The sequence below is a fragment of the Epinephelus lanceolatus genome, chromosome 6 (genome assembly GCF_041903045.1).
Source record: "Epinephelus lanceolatus isolate andai-2023 chromosome 6, ASM4190304v1, whole genome shotgun sequence".
Taxonomy (NCBI): domain Eukaryota; kingdom Metazoa; phylum Chordata; class Actinopteri; order Perciformes; family Serranidae; genus Epinephelus; species Epinephelus lanceolatus.
In genome coordinates, this window is record NC_135739.1 from 29,733,485 (window position 1) to 29,741,844 (window position 8,360).

Here is an 8,360-nt window from a genome sequence, read left to right on the forward strand (position 1 = left end):
GTTTTGATGCCTTCAGTGAGAATCTACAATGTAAATAGTCATGAAAATAAAGAAAACGCATTGAATGAGAAGGTGTGTCCAAACTTTTGGCCTGTACTGTATATATATATAAAGGCATGGCCCTCCTCAACATGATACAGAAACAGACTAAAAAAGAGCTATCAATGCACAGAAGCATAATAAGTGACATTAGCAGCATCTAATAACACACACACTATCTCTACCAGCATCTCCCTCTCCCCTCTCCTCCACACTCACACACACACACACACACACACACATGCACACACCTCACCTCCTGATGCTTTCCTTACAGGTCAGTTACACAGGATATAGTTTTATACAGTCCATGGCAGCAAGAGTCATGTTTACAACAACAAAGTCACTAATTAAAACCCAGTAATATCTCACTGGAATATAAATATTCCTCCTGACATCACAATACTGAGTGAAGAAAGTCACGTTATCTCAGCATGAAGACAAACATCAGTATTAGTCATTCATCCTGCTCTCTGTTCCTCCTCTACTGAGGACACTCGCTGTCTGCAGGTCGGCTGCTTCAGGTAGGCCTACATCCTCAGATAAAGTACAGACAGCTTTCATTTTAGTTTGTCTTTAATACTTTGCATATTAGTAATATTTGCTTGCCGGATAAGCGGAGGACGACGAGACGAGACGAGACTTTGCATATTAGCCTCGCGAGCGCGAATGAGAGATTGTGGACAGAGCAGATTGAAATATGGCTTTCTACATGCTGATCACATGTATTGATAAAGTATTGGCTTGGCTGGCAGAGGTTTTATTGCACTTACTCACAGTAACAAGTGAAGTCGTTAACTAGAGTAATCTTGAAGTTATATTCCCTTCACCTGCACCGCGGCCACACCCCTGCACAATGATGATAGGCTACATGAAACCGAAACTTTAAAAAGTAACGCCGATAATAGCGGAGCTTACTGTTATTACGGTCTTGATTAAATTTACCTTGGGTTGTTTAATACCGGTACCGATCCCTGCCCGGGCGTTTGATGAAGTCTCCTGGTTGGCCGGTGATAGACTGGTGTCAAACTGTCGTTATAGCCCGTCCGAGCGCTTCATGCCAGGCTGGAATCAAACCCCCCACTGGTGACGTAGCCTACTCATCGTCTCATTTGATGTTGCCCAATAAGAGTCCAGAATGTCATCGCATGCAAAAAAGACCCAGGTGTCAAAGCCGTGTTGACAGGAAAGAGGCAGAGGAGAAAACCGCAAAATCACCTGGGGCATCAAGGCCACTGTGGCCTTAATTTTTTCAGGGGCACAGGGCCAAATTAGGAGGGCACGAGGGCCAGATTCCTGCCCTGACTACTACTACTATTAATAATAATAATGATCATTTATTTTTCACAATTTTCATTTGATTGTTATTTCACCCACATCAACACATAGACACAAACCAGTTTCTCTCAGGAGCAAATGACATGCTTTCACTTATTACCAGAAACTCAGTTAACACATTGATACATGATGACTGATGAAGCAAAGTTACTTTGCTGAGATTGTCTCATTTTTATACAAACAAACCCTTTGCCATCGGAATGATTTAAAAGTCACAAAACGCATGAAGATTCCACAATTTTTTTAAAAATAAAATAATTTTACGGGACAGTGTTTTTTGTGTAATTTTAATGTGATTATTCCTGCAAATAACAACAAAAAAAGAATTAAAATTTACACATAGTTACACAAATCTACTTGGGTTTTAAAAATCCTTCACAAAGCTGTGGAGTAAATGTTTTTAATTAAACATAACTCCTTCAATATACATGTGAGGCTAAAGCAGCAACAGTTCAGGACAAGTACATGTTCAGGAAACATCTGCTCTCATTTGTGAATTTTCTCCTGATTTTGACAGTAGTTCACTTTTACTAAGTAAGATAAATCCCTGGCCATTAAAAAGAGAGAGTTACCAACCACCACCATAGAACTGTCATGATTAACATTGTTATATCATTAGACTGACATCTACCCAGCATGCAGATGCTGAGGAGACACCACTTAAAATAATTACATCCTTGTATATCACTGCTTAGAAAAAAGGTCCAAACAAGGACTGTATCCTGCTAACCAACACCTAACCAACAGTGTTTAGAAATCACAAAGCTCAGTCTGAATTAACCATTAACAACCCCTGGGTAGCCCCTAAAACCAGGAGGAGCTGGGTTTCCAGGATACATCCCAGGAGCGAAAATGACTGGAGGAAGCTGCATGTTGACAATGACAGCTGGTTGTTTCATGCGGTATTTCATCTCGCGATGCATCAGACACCAGGAGCACCACATACAGAAACAGGAAGTTGCGACGTCTTTACAGATAGAACCCTGTGGAGAACAAAGATATTCGTTATACTGTTTTTACTGTGTTTCTCAGTTATTATTTAATGTCTTACATCAATCATATGTTTAGTTTTAATATGACATGATGTCTTCCTGAACCTCAAGACTGTCTGTTATTCAAAGTGTGTCCTGTAATTTGACTATGTAAGGTATATAAATATATATCTTTTTTCTGTACAAGTACATTAGATAATAAGTAATCAGTGTACATCAGTTTTACACGTCTTACCTGGATACCATATTTGTGTCGAATCCAGTGTTTCCTCATGGGGGCCTACCACACTGAGAGTTGTTCCTGGTCTCCCGATGGGGGTGCCGTCAGGAGACCGCTCTGACCTGGGTGGCTGAAGGGCACTGCACCTCGGGGTGGAGCCTGTCTGCTGGGTCGGGGAGGTCTCTATGGCGGCGCTCCCTGTGGCCGTGGACCATGGGCCCTCTCAGTGTGAACGGCCCCCAGAGGTGGCTTTTTCCTTGCCTCAGGTCTCGGTGCTCGGCCATGTCTCTTTAGTGATAGCTAGTGTGTGTGTGTGTGTGTGTGTGTGTGTCTGTCTGTGTGTGTCTGTGTGTGCGTATGTGTATATTTATGTATCTCTATGTGGGGTGGGAGGGTTGGGTTTTCTCTTTTCTTTTTGTTTTCTGTTTTGGATCTTTGTTGTTTTTAACCTCTGTGAGGCACTTTGTGTTACTGTCATATGAAAAGTGTCATATAAATAAAGCTGATTTGATTTGATTTGATTTGATTTGATTTGATTTGATTTGAATGCCAACCCGCAGAGCCAAGGCTACAGGAGGTGCACACAGAGGGAGTCCACAGGCTGCTGTTATGGCGGGGCTGAAGATGTCACATAATGGGAGACAACGGTTATCTCCAAACTTTCCTGCAACCGAGCAGGCAAGACACGGACAGCAAAACAAACCATAGCAGCCTGAAAAACAAGTAGTTTTAAGTTGTAACAGTGTTGTAATATGCAAACTATCTGACTGAGGAAGGACACACAAATGAGAAAAGAAAGAATGAGGCCTTTTTACAAGTTCCCCACAACATATACCATTATTTTGGATGAATATGATCGAAAGATATGAAAGACGTGGTCTTACAGTAACATCTCTCCCCACAACAGTCAAAGAGGTCCGTGTTCCAGTTCATCAAGGGTTGCGCCATTGCCTCTTGAACTGTACCAAAGATGGAGAGCAATCTCCTGTTAACACACAAATATCAATGTATAAAAGTCTACAACTATATTTATCTAGCATATTCATTACATACTGTTAATACTGATCACACTGCTAATACTGTATATGTGTGTAATGACGCTGAAACTGAATGTACAGTTGTATTCTAATAGCAAGAAAATGATGTCACATTGCAAGTATTTCCTCCATTAGTGCATCTTTGAATTCCCACATTCTTGATTTCATAGTACATTACAGTCACGTAGCAGAGTCATAATTTGAATGATTTTAGACTCAACAAAATACCTTCCTACTAAGCCCAAAGGTTAAAACACTTCATTTTCCAGATCCACTTTGTTTGAACCAATTTAACAGCATCCAACCAAGATGCAAGTCCATCAATTTTCGTAACCGCTTATCCTCTTGAGGGTCGTAGGGGTGCTGGAGCCTATCCCAGCTGACACTGGGCGAGAGGCAGGGTACACCCTGGACAGGTCACCAGACTATCGCAACACATAGAGACAGACAACCATTCATGCTCACATTCACACCTACAAGCAATTCAGAGTCACCAATTGTGTCTTTGGACTGTGGGAGGAAGCTGGAGTACCCAGAGAAAACCCGCACTGACACAACATGCAAACTCCGCACAGAGGGGCTCCCTCCTGGGACTGAGGATCACCAAATTACAAAATTGGTAACAAATATATACACATTTTAGGAAGTCCATACCCATTGAGTGCACAGAGCCCATGTACAGTTTCACAGGTCATAGGAAATTGCAGATTAAATAGTCAACTACCCATTAAGTAGAGCAATGTATTCAGACAGAGTTTTTATGAATTTGATAGTACGATTGCTTTATTGAAAGTACAGTAGTACCATTGCCAATAGTGGGATAGTTAGTGGGTTAAAACTGTACATTAGTAGTTGAGGTAGCACGTTGAAAGGCAGATAGTTAAAGTCATTGCCTTATAGAAGCTCAGTTTTAGTAAGTTTTCCAACTTTTGCCAAGAGGGAACTTCAGATATTGGTCCCTAGATTATGTTCACAGAGTTTCATGCAGATCGGTCAAACTTCCTAGGAAGGGATCGATTTTAAGTGTTTTTCAAAAAATTCAAAATGATGGAAAATCTATATAACCGGAAGTTATGGGCTCTTGAGGCAAATTTGTTCCTCATGAGGAGAGGCATCTCTGTGCAAAGTTTCATGTCTCTACGACATACGGGGCATGAGATATGCCCATTCAAAGTTTGCAATTTCAATCGGTTGCTATAGCACCCCTCTTTGGCCAATTGATGTAATATTGCTTCATTCGCATCCTCCCATGACCCTCTACCACTGTGCCAAATTTCACATGGATTGACCAAGTCAGTGAGGAGAAAAACATGGAACAGACACACCCAAACACACACACCCACAGGCAGAGTTTTCGTAATTATATTGTAAGATTATTACTCTGATGTTAAAATGGCACTACATTTTGTGAAGAGTGCATGAGCCTTTTTCACAGCAGACATTTTGAATTGTCACAGTAGGAAAAGCACAGGTGAAACAGATCACATTCACGATGGCTTAGTTCCATTAGGTGTCCCGGTAAGCTATTCCAGTTAGCCAGCATGGACAATACCAAGGCCTCCCCTAAATGGAATGCAGCCATCATCAATATTCTTGAATACACCTGTGCTTCTGCTGTGGAAAAGGTCTAATATGACTTGTTTAGGACTAACCCTAAACTCAAAGTTTAGAACTTGGGACTTGAGTGCAAAGACTTGCGACTTACTCGTGACTTGCAAAACAATGACTTGGTCCCACCTCTGATACAAAGACAATTAGTTTGACATGTATAAAATAAAGTGACTTTGACAGAGCGCAAACCAGGTGGAGCTGGTCATTCTGACTGTCAGTATGAATGACGTATTACTAGGCTATGGACTCTGCAGTGTTTTCAAACGGTGAGTCGAGCACATCAATTCTTTTGTGTTTGAGTGACAAGAACGCCAATAAGCAGCAGGGAGTGCCTACAGGAGTTTTTTTGTACCCTCGGTTTTGTGAACGTCTTGATGGACGAGCTTTCTCATAAATACTGGCTACAAAGCTGTTCAGCAAATGTTAATTTTGTATCAGCAGGAACTTATTATAATATGATTATAGTCTTACATATGGTGAACATAATCTGTATAGGCTTTTGCCTTGCTCTAGTGTGTAATATCTTGTGATGTGTGACATCCAACAGTGAAGTAAATTATTGATTGCTGACCAATCAAAATACCTGTCTGTCCAATAATAACCTCCTTGTGAGTGACCCACATTTTCCCTCTTCCAGTCATAGACAGAGAAGGAGTCGCCATGATATAAACACAGGTTTTATTGTAAGAATCAAGTGTGTTTTTAGATGTAAACACTGATGAATTCTTTCGTTACCAAAGTAGTACCAAACAGTAACTGGTAGTCCACAGAAATAACCTCTGTTTTTGTGGCAAGGTCAGTAAGACAGTTTTGCCCCTCATAAATCTCTTTGCTGACGATGCTTAATTTTACCTTTCAAATGAAGACATCTGACTTTTCTTTTCAGTGAGATTAAAGATCAGTTTTGCTCCACATAAATCTCTTTGTAAAATCCTGCAAGCTTCCAACACATCAGATTAAGCTTTCATTTTACCTTTAAAATGAAAATATTTACTTTTCTCATCAGCAAAATGAAAAATCTTACCTGATTAGTTGAAAGCCTTGTTGTCCCTCAGAAAGCTGTGAAAGAACACGTCATGTACGAGGAGTGGCGCCTCATCCACACGAGCAGGTAAGCATTAACAATGCTGCAGAACCTGAACCTATGTGCAGAGAGGCAAACCAGTCAGACTCTAACTATCTGAAAAGTGAGAATAGCAGCACATGATTTTCATGGGTGTTCTTTTTCTTACCTTGCATGTAATTATGTTTGACTCATTGATGGGACTTTTGCAGATCCTTGCTTGTAGAGTAATACACTCCTTTGGATGGTTTCATGTGTTTTACGGTAGACAAACATTTTTAAGAAACATAAGTTGAACCAAACACCAACTTTAGTTTCAGTGTAGCCTGTTTGACATTAAGATATTTCAGGAATGAGGTTCAACATATAAATATCACTGACTGAAGACAGGTGTCCTTTGGTGATGTATGTGATGTTCCACCTGCATAAATATATATAAACTCCCGAAGAGCCAGCAGAGATTTTTTTTTAAAAGTATCACTTTGGTTTTTGTTCGGTAGATGTTTTTAGTTCTACATTACATATGAAATCAGACTTTTATAGGCGTCATATCTTGAGTCTATATTTCTGTCTCATGGCAATCCAGAAAGACAAGGCTACAGGAGGCGCAAATAGGTGAACAATTAGGCTTTTTTCACTATGAAAGAAATTTGTTGCACCTGGCAAGAATGTCCCATAAATAATATGTTTGTAAATGTAGTTCAACAACATAGCTTGCAAACATGCAGCGCTGTAAAATGTTGGCTCTTTTACAAGAAAATCTGATTTGAGGTGAATTTGCAGTTGCCAGAGTGTGACTTTTATGCAGTGAGCTTCCTGTCATCTTGCAGCCTTATTATGTTAGGGACTGTTCTTTACGAATCAGAGGAGGGGGGTGGCTGGGGTGTGACTTCATTTTTTTTTTTTTGACCCTCCTCAAAGATGGTTTATCTCTAGCCACCCTGAGTGACTGGTGGAAAATGCACGACCCTCCATCCACTGTAAATAAGTCGTTAGATCATTAAAACTTCCTACGCTTTGATGTTTGAAAGTTAAAAGTTAAAAGTTGAAGATGAAATCCTCGAGTTGAACAAAGCCTTGGTTGTTCCACTTTCCACATGCACACTAGTTAGTTCGTGCAAATGTTTTTTTCCCCCCCAAATTTTAAATTAGATGTAGAATAAAGTGATTTGAAAATCCAACAATAATTTTTGTTTTTACAGTTTCTGGCAGTGACATGATTTTGGTGATTTTTAAAGAAAGCATTTCTTCTTTTTTTAGTAATCACAAAAATAATACGAAAGCATTTAACTTTGTACACCCTTCTGTGAAGCTTAAAAAAACACAAGTCCCTCCTTAGTGCTTTAAAAAAAAATATTTGACATGCCTCCCCTTTTTTCACCACCCCCTTCCCCCCTAATAAGTAACGGACACTCCCTTAGTACAAAATGTAATCTAGTGACTGTGAGCACGCATTTTGGCTCCCAGGAGGGAACTTTAGCACGCGACCGCCCGCTTCGCTCCGTATGGCAGCCGCACTCCCCGATGGCAGTGGCCCCCCAGCAGGAAAATGTCCCATGCCACACTGCAGATCCATGGTGGGGGCCTCCCTGGAGTGGACATGTCTCTGACATGTCAAGGAATGGACACAGGACCTCTTGAAGGTGTACTGTGGTGTCTGGCACCAGGGTGCTGACCTGTCAGTTGTGAGATGGGGTACCAGCACGTCCCAAGATGCTCAGTCAGACTAGTGTGTGGGGGATTTGTAGGCCAGGTTGACACCTTGAGCTTTTTGTCACGTTCCTCAGACCATACCTGAGCAGTTTTTGTGGAGTGGCATTGTTATAAAAATTATGATCACGCTGTGTACCGGTCAGTAGAATACTGTTTCTGTTTTGTACTTAAACACCACAACGTCAGCAGATTCATCAGCTCTGTATCTGTAAGGGAGGACAGGGAGGCTCGGATCGGAGACAAGTCAAGGACAGGCAGGTTTGGATGGCCAGACAGGCAGGGTATTGTTCCGACAGAGGGACCGAAGATGATTGTGACGTTATCTACAAGTGTGTACTTGATAGAAA

At 41.0% G+C, this 8,360-nt stretch overlaps 1 long non-coding RNA gene across 1 annotated transcript; it reads right to left on the reverse strand.

Annotated features, from left to right (window-relative positions):
• Positions 1-1,684: 1,684 nt before the first annotated feature.
• LOC117254009 (uncharacterized) lies at positions 1,685-6,994 on the reverse strand. The gene is made up of 5 exons (XR_013491722.1): positions 6,470-6,994; positions 6,262-6,379; positions 3,474-3,574; positions 2,605-3,301; positions 1,685-2,360 (listed from the first exon to the last, which is right to left on the reverse strand). It is a non-coding gene; the product is annotated as an uncharacterized LOC117254009 (long non-coding RNA).
• Positions 6,995-8,360: the final 1,366 nt, after the last annotated feature.